This window comes from Pecten maximus, chromosome 14 (assembly GCF_902652985.1).
Source record: "Pecten maximus chromosome 14, xPecMax1.1, whole genome shotgun sequence".
In the NCBI taxonomy this organism is placed as follows: domain Eukaryota; kingdom Metazoa; phylum Mollusca; class Bivalvia; order Pectinida; family Pectinidae; genus Pecten; species Pecten maximus.
This window is the reverse complement of record NC_047028.1, coordinates 10,955,393-10,967,600: the sequence shown is the minus strand read 5'-3', so window position 1 is coordinate 10,967,600 and position 12,208 is coordinate 10,955,393. Positions and strand designations below refer to the sequence as shown.

The window sequence follows — 12,208 nt, the reverse complement described above, 5'->3', positions numbered from 1 at the left end:
CATAACTCTCCAAAGAATCCAGTTTAATGCTTAAAAAATTGAGTGTACCAACATCTAAGACAGGAACTGTGAATATATATAAAAAAATCTACGCTAAAGGTCTATGTATGATTCAAAGTTAAATGTTATTAAATATCGATCAATCAATCAGTATACAAAGTAGTACAAATATACTGTAATATGTTCAGTAGCAGTTTGTATAATTATACATGGAACCTGTAAATCATCATATCTACATGTACACATGTTAGCTAATTTGCCAGTAATTAGATAGACCTCGGTTCTCTAAACAACATGGATGTTATCTATACCATGTTCATGTAATACTGGTTGTATACAATTATCTTCGTGTAGTTCTAATCAATGTGATATTTGCATGTAGACTTCAGGTCACAAACCCCATAACCATATTAAGTTGGGGGAAATTTATCTGTCCGGTCGATGCACATTATGATTATTATAAAAGAGTAGCCTTCCATTCATACTAATGTCACTGCTTTGGTCGTGCTTTGCACGGACACGTCACTCTTTCCCGTGCTTAGTAAGGACATGTCACTCCTAGTCGTCATTGAACGGACACAACATATACCTACACCAATAAACAGAGGAACCAACAATCTAGAACCTCGTCACTACAACTACAACTCTACAAATCCCGCAACTACAAAATACTCTAAAGGATTATTATACTTTACACTTTTTATTTACACATCTTATAACTATTTGGTTCGTTTATATACCGGAATTTAGGTCACAAAGGCTGACATTGTCAATAAAATTAATATCGCTATCCAAAGAGGTTTTATTCCAATTTAAAATAAGTATTTTCTATTTTTTTTGTCAGGAAAATTGCTGGTAAGATTTTCTAGCAACATTAAAAAATGTACCTTCCTGTTCTAGAGTCACGTCGGTGTATTAATAAAGAAGTATCAATCCGTGCCTAGCCTGGGCGATGTCACCGTTATACTACTTCAGAATATATTTTTGGAAAGTTTGATGGTCATGTTAGAACTGTCTGAATGACTATCTAATCTTTACTTCCTTTAGTTTAGTTTCACTCTCTTTTGCTGGGTGTCCACCCCTATGACCCTTATCATCAATGATGCTGATTCAAAGAAGGATACATCAACTGTACGGTGCTGATTGATCGTCATAATATTTGGTATATACTGTATTACCAAAGTCTTATCTTATAGTGCTACTCGCTTGTGAGATTTTGTGAATCATTCGAATATCTTTGCTTGTGTAACCCGAACTTAAACGTGGATGATATGAAACCTATGTTGGTAGGTGTCGGTAGAATGATTGTTAGATTAAAAGAACAACAATAGGAACAAAATAAACAAACTTGTTTAATGACAGAAAGACGGAATGATCAATGCGTACATACTTTACTACCAGATACTGTGGCTAGTTAATTAACACACTATTACATTGTCATTTACCTATCACAGGTAAAATTTAAAGACAATATCACAAAGTACTAAAACTATTCTAAGTTTACTGTTAAAATGGAAACCTATCAATTCATATTCCATGTTAACGGACGAGTTTCGCATAATGTTGGGATAATGTTGCATTGATAACAAATCATAAATCAGTGGTATTAAACAAGTTCATTATCTGATAATGTCCTCGTTAACTCTGTTTTCACAACGGATTTCAATGTTCTGTGTCAAACATCCTTGTCTAGATGTGTTCTTCGGTTCTCTTGTTCCTGCTTGGTCACGTGACCAGCAAGAAAGTATAACTAGAGCTCTCCATTAAACGTATTTTTGCGTACAAATAAACGTGATACACTTGTACTTCGAAACTGGAGAAAGTGCTGTACATTGTTCTATTTATTTATGTATAGTTATACTGACGAAATGCCAATTGATTGACAACTTTGTGAAAAAATAATTTTGGCAAAGTTTGACACGTACATGTGTACAGCACTTTTTGTTGTTCACGTGCAATTACAACGTACCTTTACGCTCGTATCTGTTTCATCAGTATTTAAACAGCAAGCGTTAATGTTCTTGCTTCAGTATTTGAACTCTTCAGCGTTTTAAGTATTGAAATTAGCATATGGCGAAAAAAAAATATTAATGCATGAATGCAATGAATTTTAATGATTAAACTTATTATTGACAAACGATTTCCAACGGCATAGAGTATCGTGTATGACGGGTTCGGTTGTGTATACACGTTTTTAAATCCAACACAATGTAATAAAAATGCCATCCTAATTGTTGCCATGACATCCGATCCAAGCTTGTATCACTAATGCACTGAAAAAGTTAATGTTGAAGTTCTATGTACACCATACAAGCTCGTATTGATGTTGTTTTATCTTATCACTTAAAACATAAGAAAACTAACAAAAATACTTAAAAACACAGAATGAAGCCTTCGTGTAGAGCAGTGCAGACACAACGCGGGACTTGTAAACATTGTAATGTAAGGAATTAACAAGTTGCAACAAATTACAAAGAAAAAAAGTAAACTACCAGTTTTAACTACTAAAGTAGATATTTTGTAGATCCGTAACCACCAGATTTCATGACGACGTAATGTTATAATCAACTGATTTACTTTCATCGAGAGGAAATAGTTTTGGCCCCTCTTAGTAACTAGCAAGTTCTCGGATACACTGTTTTGCTATCAAATATTTATGGAGAATATTTACAAAATTGATCAGTCGTTTTTATGAATGATATGCAAATTATTTCGAGAAAGTAGCTAATCGTGTTTGATAGTCGCACTTGGTAATTCCGTCGACAGCACCACGGCTTACATCTTGAGGAACTAACATCACTAGGATTTGACGTAGACATTGCGGATGTCGGAGATGAACCACAAGGTGCGCACACTTCCACAACACTATTGTCATGGTAAATTGTGCGAGGGTATTTATGTAAGTAAATATTCTCTGTGCATCGACTAAGAATCACAGTTTCTGTATCATTGTCCTTTCTCGTATTGTTAAGGTATATCACAATGCTGCTACAATATTCCAAATATCAGCCATGTAACTATTTTTCATTAACGCACACAAAAAATAATTAAAAAATAACGATTTCATTATAATTGAATCACACTTTTCCATAGTTGATATATAGATAATCTATAATAATTATGTTGTTGTTTAGACAACTCTCGAGAATAAGGATATTAGTACATTGTTGATAATGGTTGATTGATAATCTGCTAAAGTGAATCATACTTTCGATGGCTGAGTCAACGTTTATGCTAATTGACTTATGAGGTGAGATATTAGAGTGAAGCGTTTTGATTCCCGAGTCATTTTGCACTGTAGTTGATGACAGGCAGGAAATGAAGAAAAAGAGCGAGGATTTTCGATAATGCGGTCATTTTTACAATAGTTTTGTTATGGATTATAATAGAGCATTTATTGATTTCGATATTTCAGAAATGGTTTTCGACAGTGGAATCACCTTTCACGATACTTGAGTAAAAGATAATAATAGTTGTGTCATGATTAGTGAAAATCTATATGTATAATAGCTTCTGAGAGCTACTCGTGTTTTATGTTTGTTGACAGTTGTTTGTTGAACCCTCCTGGCAACACTGTCCAGCACAACTCGAGTTGGAGAACACGAGTCCCGGTTGACAGTTGCGAAAAGCAGCAATAATTCCTTCCCCACATGCTACCATCATGTTAGCGTTGTATGGATGAGGATAGTTACAACCGTAAGACTTTTCTTGACAAAAAGTTTCTGCGGAAAGAAAACGTGTCTGTTTAGCACATGTAGGGTTATATGTATAATATTTTATATTTATTTCTGAAGTTTGTTTCAAATACATAAGATTGTCTTTCTGACACACACGAAACAGGGGAGGTAACTAGATCGATTATAAGAACTACACTACCATCTTAGGTACATAAGATTGTAAACAGATAAGAAAAAAATGTTATGCTACGTAAGGATCTCTCACCATTCCCTCCTCCTCTACCTTAGACTGAGATGCACTGTCTCAACCTCAAGGAGGTGAATAATTATATAAGTCTACGAAAACTATCTCATAACAAACAATATCAAGAAAAACTCAAACTGTTTGCAAAATGGAACAACTGAGACATTGACATTTATAAACGGGTTCGTTAACCAATGTAAGTCATTGCTTCCTGCGACTTTCGTGTATAATTTTTTTTATTTAATCCAGCCAAACCAATAGTAGAGTAATTATTGAAGAGTGTACTTACGGATAACCAATAACAAATGTATCAATAGCTATGTATATGCATGAAAAGGTCGCAGCTTATTTCTATCTCGAATATTTAAATGACACGAATATCAAATATTAAACACTTCCATTAGTTGACGGATTGAATGTGCTATTAATGTGAACTACATTTGGGGGGCATTTCATATTTTTGTGTGTTTCACATATACATGTAGTAACAACCAGAGGCTATATCACGCGATGTTAATCAGGCATACGTTTAGTATGGCTATAGATGCGTGTGCGAAATAGTAATTCTTATAGATACAGATGCAGAAGATATTTATATATATTTATATTTCAATCAAAAGACGAATGCAAGAATGGGCTGTGAATACGCACTTTTACATGGATCGTCTAATGAAGCCGCGGTTTGTTTTCTTTCTTTTTACAGTAGTTAGGGGTTATAGCTTAAATTTGATACTGGCTTATTTCAAGAAAGTCTCTGTTGATAATGTTAGATTTTCAAATTGATGACGTCAACTGCAATGAGATGTAGTTATATAAATGTGTATTTCAAATCTTTTAAATTGATAGAAATACATTATAATGTTAATGTTTGATACATAATTTGAAATATCATAGATAAACAAAATCTTCACAAGCAAGCACATGCATTAGATTTTTTCAAGCAAGTCAGCGAAAGATAAAGTCGCTTCACGTATCCAAATCGCAGTCAAAAAGGCAAATTTACTGTATAAAATACGTCTGGTCACATTACGATTCGTCTTATAATTTAAGTAAATGAACACAGAAAATTGCTGATTGAAAAGATGGTAGACAGGTTATGAGTTCAATGCCAGTATACGAATTTTATATCATAAAAAAAAAAAAAAATTCCGCCAAAAGTTTGTTTTTTTTGTATTTATTTTATTTTTCGAAATTTAGCATGGTAAACATAAATGGCATATAAACATATTTCGCACACTCACGCATCCTCAATTAAATAAAAGGTACACTTGAATAGTTGATATTAGCGCCAAAAGTATTTATTGCGTGATCATCGAATGAATCTAACTGGATATTTGATACTGTATGTTGGTTACACCATGCGTATAAAACTTATATCTTAAATTTTATCAAATGTAAGCTAAAGACGAATTGTATTGATAACTTAACAGTCTCGTGTTGTGGTTTTTATTCCTTTGTGACTGGTTTATTTTCAAGGAGATTGTTGTTGATATTATTTTCTACATTACACGACGATTTTAAATAAAGCATACGTTTAGCTCAGTCTCCTATTGGACAGTTAAAGAATGTCTACCAGTATGCTTTTTCGTTTCTGAGAATTAATTATTACCAAATCTTGAGCGTTCATTTACGGCAAACCAATGAGCAAAATCAAATGAATAAAGGCCATACATAAATACCTGGAACGACGCGGATAGTTTGTTCAATGCTGATGTTTCTTGGGGATCCTTGGTCGTCAATGAAGCTGCCGTGTAGGAACACAATGGTACCATTATCGATCATTGATATCTTTAGGAAATAAAATGATTTACTGAACACTTTCTCTCCGGTGCTGCTGTCTTCCGTTATGTTGTACGCATCCGCCAGAAATGATCCGTTAACGTTGATCTCCAGTTTTTGCGGTCTACAGCCCAAGTGGATCCGCAGGTTAACAACAGCTGTGAAGTTTTCCCTGAAATCACCGCCGCTTGAAAAACTTTCATACAGGCCTGAATTAGATTAAGAGAAAAACATAAATGGAAATCTTGTGTTACACGAATGCATCCAAAGTCATATGTATTGGTTCGAATACTATTCAGCTAAGTTTGTTTTTTCCCTTTGTGCTATTCATTTTAACCTTTTTGACGACGTGGTATAACAATGACACATTTGCATGAAATATAATCATATCTGAAGCAAAACCATGCTTAATACAAACTAGGGCAGAATAATACATTCGCAACACATTCATACATGTTCATGGTACACGCTAAAACACATTCATTAAAAATACACATACCTATTACGTTTGCAAGAGAAAAATGTTCTGAAACCGTTCCCCGTTGTTTCCAAAGCTAAACTAAAATCCTTGATATGGTCAGCACATGTGACGTGCAACAGTTTTAACGTCACTGATAATTCATTAAAATTTAAAACAAATAACTCCATAGTAGGTCCTCAAACAAAACATCTCCTTACTTGCTTTTCCCGGAAGGGGTGCTATCTTACATTGTTCCATACAAATTTAAAAAGTATGTATTGAAACCATCGGGTATGTAGGAAATAAACTACCATGTTAAATACATGATGTGGTTACATTGTGTTAAGGGTCAGCTTAATGAACCAGATATCAATAACGTTCTCATGTTAAGCACCTCAAATTGTTCAGGATGGATATCAAAACAAGTAAATTCTGGTTATATTTACCTTCCTCTGGGCCATGAACCACAAAGGGAGAAGCAACTCCGAAAACCAGTAATATGATACCGACAAGACAAATTTTAAGAATCTGAAACAAGTTCATAACGCATTTATCAGACGATTAACGTTTTGTAATTGAAGTGACGAGATGTCCATAAGAGATTATTTAGTAAAATATGACTTTATATTTGGGAACATGCAGTTGAGTTCAAGATTCGTATTTATTTTCAACATGTGTGTTTGGTCTTTCTTTCAATCGAGTTAGCTATATATCCACAGTAACAAAAACACGAGAAAATAACTAAGGAGAGTGAAAGAAATACTATATACAACAACCACCACAGGTTAATGTGACCTATGTCAACTTTTCACGATATCAGGTGTGGCGTAAGGATATGACCTAAACTGGAATGCCGCCGATTAATACACAAAACTGACATCTTCGGGAATGTATGGAAATATTACAATTTATTAAAAATCATAAGTAATAATTAGAAAGTTTATTGTTTTCAAAGCAATAAATTGATATCAATGATGTAAATCTATAAATGTATTTTCAAGAATATGGCAATATAAACTGCGAACTTCTTCTTGTGAGTTTTCATTTTCAGGACATCGTGAAGTGGCTTTCAAGTGCCAATCAAATCACATTGAACCATGCGATTAAAATATTCCCGGTCAAAGGTCACTGTGTCAACCAATCAAAGCGCATTTAGAGTTTATGCAACATGTAGTATAAACTGAATGTTATTCAAAAGCTGTAATGGTTATTTCATGCTTTGGGAGTGGAATAACAAACTGTTGCGGTACAAAAGATTTAAAATCATTGGTAGAAACAAAACATATTGTATCAACATATCAAATAGGATGTTTCGTATTCAGTTAGTCATCTGAAATCTGCCTTTCTCTTGTATTCAACTTACGTATTTCGTACTGCATGTGTGCTGTAATATAGTAGAAGGTAAATGTACATCGAATCAGATGGAGACATAAAAACATTTATTGACTAAATTAACGTTATCAAGGAAGATACTTAAGGTAATTGAGCACATTTATTCGTAAAAAATCCTGGATACAACGATTATGATAAAAGCCGCTAAATAGTGATATCCACCGTTATAAATGACATTTGACAAAGATATTAACAATGTTTTATAGAAACACTGACTCAAATATATGAGAGGCGTATCAAACCTATAATTGATAATGTAAATATTTTTTAATTAACATAGGATAATAAAAAGGAAAAAAAAGATTGAAAATACTGTGACTTAAGCGAATAGGGTACATGTAATAACATTTGATAGAAGGCTTTGATGACCGGGATGTGCTGTGTTAACGCACTATTTTCTTTACCCAATCGGACGTGATTTTATAATGATATAACCTGTTTTACATAATATGCTAGGTACAGCCATGCTTTCACTGGTATCACTATAATTTTTGCATTTGATTAGTTTATCTGGTGCTCAGAACGCCACAAACTAATTCTAAAATATATGTATCAACAACGTACCATTGGTCATTGCGGTTTTTCTAATGTAATATGTACTGAAACATTTACGTCATGGACAGTACATATACTAATTAAATATATTCATATTGTGGACGTTCTCTCAAGGAAATGAAAGACGACTCTTGATTTCGTTTGACTCAGATTTACGTTATTAATCATGTAAACAGGGTCCAGGTGAACTATATGACGAAGGTATGCCATGCGAAGTGCTAATGTATGAAGGTTTTGACATCAGTAATGAGTTATCCATGAGAAAAAGAACAAAACAAAAACAAAAACAGGCGGCGATCATATTATTTCTGATGAAACTTTCAGAACCGTATTTAAGGTACGAAATGTAAGTTTAATGCTTTATTTGAAGATGAAACAATTTCGAGAAAAAATCTAATAAAATTTAGTTTCAATAACCAGCAGTTCTGACTTACCATGTCATAACTTAACCTCAAATTATTTTATTTACAATATATGACGGGCGTGAGATATATTTTTTGTATCAGAAACGGGAAATAGAACTTGCATCGATTATTATATTTCATTATTCATCAATTGTGAACAACACTATGACGCTTAACATAACAACAGAAATATAACCTTATTTGCTGTGCTTTGTCGTCCTAATAAGTATATTAATAAATTTTTATCATAATTGAATAATCCTTGGCTAATGTCACTATCAAAATAAGAACATCTAATTAGTCGTTATATGTCTTAAGTGTGTGAAAAGTTAAGGGTGAAAACATTGCTAATTACTTACAACGGGTCCATCAGTGCTTACTGGCGATTTATGGGAAACCTTTAAAAATGAAAATCAACAACAATATATATGTGTATGTATATCTTCTATTTAAGATATATTCTAAAGCAGCTTCATTCAAAACAATTTTTTTTCCAAAATGATGCATATTCGAGATTTCCCCCAAATATTTATCCACTCGGTTAAAAAATCTAATAAAATTTAGTTTCAATAACCAGCAGTTCAGACTTACCATGTCATAACTTAACCTCAAATTATTGTATGCACAATGTACAAAATATGACGGGCGTGAGACATATTATTTGTTGTGCTTTGTCGTCCTAATAAGTATATTAATAGATGCTTATCATAATTGAATAATCCTTGTCTAATGTATCTATCAAAATAAGAACATCTAATTAGTCGTTATATGTCTTAAGTGTGTGAAAAGTTAAGGGTGAAAACATTGCTAATTACTTACAACGGGTCCATCAGTGCTTATTGGCGATTTATGGGAAACCTTTAAAAACGAAAATCAACAGCAATATATATATGTATGTATATCTTCTATTTAAGATATATTCTAAAACAGCTTCATTCAAAACAATATTTTTTTTCAAAATGATTCATATTCGAGATTTCCCCCAAATATTTATCCACTCGGTTCGGCCATATTTCTGCATATCACATATATAAATTTTCGAGATAACTCATGATAGTCAATCAAATCTTCAATCCATCGAAGTGGAATATTTGACAAAAAAGTAAAGATTCAATTAACCTGTAAAACATAGGTTGCAGTACCATGCATGTATTTATATCGGAAGATCGAATGCCAAATGTCGTATTGCCTTTTATTGACATTAAGTCTTGGAAAAGTAATTTATATTAGTAATTGAACTTGGAAGTGATCCATAATGTGATAATTGCACTATATGTCTATAGACAACCAGACCAGAAAATGAGGCAGACAGTGGATCACAAGGAGCCTGATGGTCATCTGGAGGCTACGCCGGAGCAGTAGGAGCAACCACAGTTGGGATCAGTGGATAATGTCGGGCAACAGTTAGGACAAAAGGAACCGCGATACCGATCGCATATCGATCGCAAACCTATTCTATTATACACACATCGTGTAGACAGTGAGCGCACACCGCATATTAGGTAACATTGTGTAATCCAACAAGTGTACATATAAGGGGAAGTAACTCAATGATATATATATACAGACTTGTTAATTATTTTGATGATGGTAGACTATTTCCCGGGAATCTTGAATGTATCGCCATACACATATACAGACCATAACATTGGTTTCATCCGCGATAATATCAGACTGTGGGTGAAACTATGTAGTGCTATAAGCGCAGTTTGTTGTGTACACTATATACATTTCACAAGGAAAATGTTGATTTTTACTTTTTATGCAAAGTTTTGGTACGAAGCAACATTGATATATTGGTTCATGAAAACTTGTTAATATTAAATTTTAAAATAACGTACCTTGTAATTGTAATCGGAAATGACAGAAAGATAAATATCCATTGAGCTAGAAGGTAATTCCATCTATGAAGATAATACATGAAGGTTTTGACATAGGTTATGAGTTATTTATGCAAAAGGGCAGTGATAATGTGAATTCTGATGATAAAGAACATATAACTCACTTAAAAGACATATGTTACCAAAATGACAAAATAATAACTTCAATGTTCATTGTAAAATGTTGCCAAGCATTTCTTTAAGTTTATACATCTAATGACGATGCTAGTTGTTACATGTAACAAGTATACCAATGTTTTGACTTACAGTTTGACTGAAATCTCTTCTTTTGCTTGATTGTATATTCTGCTTAAAAAAGACAAATACATGGAATTATTATATTATTATTTGAATTACACCAAAATTCGAATTGAATGCGTGCATGTATATAAATGTATATCATTTGGATACATCATATGATTCTTCATACATAAAACCTCCGAAATGCACCATTAAGTATACTTTATTTAGATCCATCTCGATAAAATCTAAATATAATTATAATACATTATGATCCAACTCGATAAATTCATCACATATTTATGATATATTATGATCAATTGATATGGAGAAATATAAGCAAATGTTACAAGATTACTAAATTATATGAAATAGATAAAATCGTTCTGAATGACTTTAATACATACCTTGCTCATCCACCTCGTTCGAGACTGGAAAGATGCAAATTGATGTCACAGAATAAATTCAAAGCGTGTAATGTGTGTTTACACTTTTTAATATGATGTGTTTTGTACGTCTAATCCAAAAAAACACATTAACGCAAACTAGGAACTATATTGTTGTTTTGCAATAAATTTTTTTCTGACACATGCTGCTAAACTAAGGTCTTCATTCTAGAGAATGTGCTAATATTGAAAGGTTTGTATTTAAATGTTAACACTATTCATCAATGACATATACTTTGTGTATAACCGATTCTTTAAGTTTGTACAATATGAATTCACTTACCGCTAAGTCCCGTTGATAATGGCTTCTTGTATCAACTGTTTTGCCATGCCTGTGATCCGCTTGATCAGTCATATATACCTTTACATAATTAAAGACAGTCATGTGGGATAAATTTTTCTTTGAATTATTCATTTAACTCATTGTATATGAATTCATTGGAGGAAAACTCGCAGAACGTGTATATATATGCAGCAGTCAAAAACCTGATTATTGTGTTAATATTAAAAACTGAAAAGTGAACTGAATACGTAAAAAATCGTCAACAGCAAAAGGCGACCGACAAATTTTAAGCGTATACTATGTAAATCAAAATTGAAAACATAAGAGACATATCAAATCTACAAATATAAGAAACCCATCTGTGGGACATGGGAATTTATATCAGAAAACAAATCATACGATTTTAAAGTGAAAACGATTCCAAGCAATCCTTCTATGACGTGTAATACATAAAATGTACGTGATGTAATTGTGTCCAGGTTGTAAGGAAATCAATATAGTGGAAACTGGAAACCAAATAAAATGCACGGTCCCAGTGCACAAACAGTACACTCTCCTGAAATCAAACTAAGTGAACTTCTTGACCTTCAAATATTTCTGTTAACAACATCAACAAAAATTAACAAAAAACCCAGCTTTATAAAGAAAGAAAAAAGAAAAGTATTGAATCAAATTAATTAAACCTAATACATAGAGTCTTACTTAAGATTGATTTTTCTTTCACGTATTGTGACGCCATCACATATATGTCGTCATCATGTAATATATTATTCGTCCTTTGTTATTCCGTGTCTTTATGCATATATATAAATAAAAGAACTCTCCATTGACACGAACTTTTCTATCGC

General features: G+C 32.8%; 1 long non-coding RNA gene across 1 annotated transcript; it reads right to left on the bottom strand.

The window, feature by feature from the left end:
• Nucleotides 1–1,701: 1,701 nt before the first annotated feature.
• On the bottom strand, nt 1,702–5,889 carry LOC117343010. Its single transcript, XR_004535944.1, has 2 exons — nt 5,601–5,889; nt 1,702–3,722 (listed from the first exon to the last, which is right to left on the bottom strand). It is a non-coding gene; the product is annotated as an uncharacterized LOC117343010 (long non-coding RNA).
• Between the last annotated feature and the right edge of the window lie 6,319 nt (nt 5,890–12,208).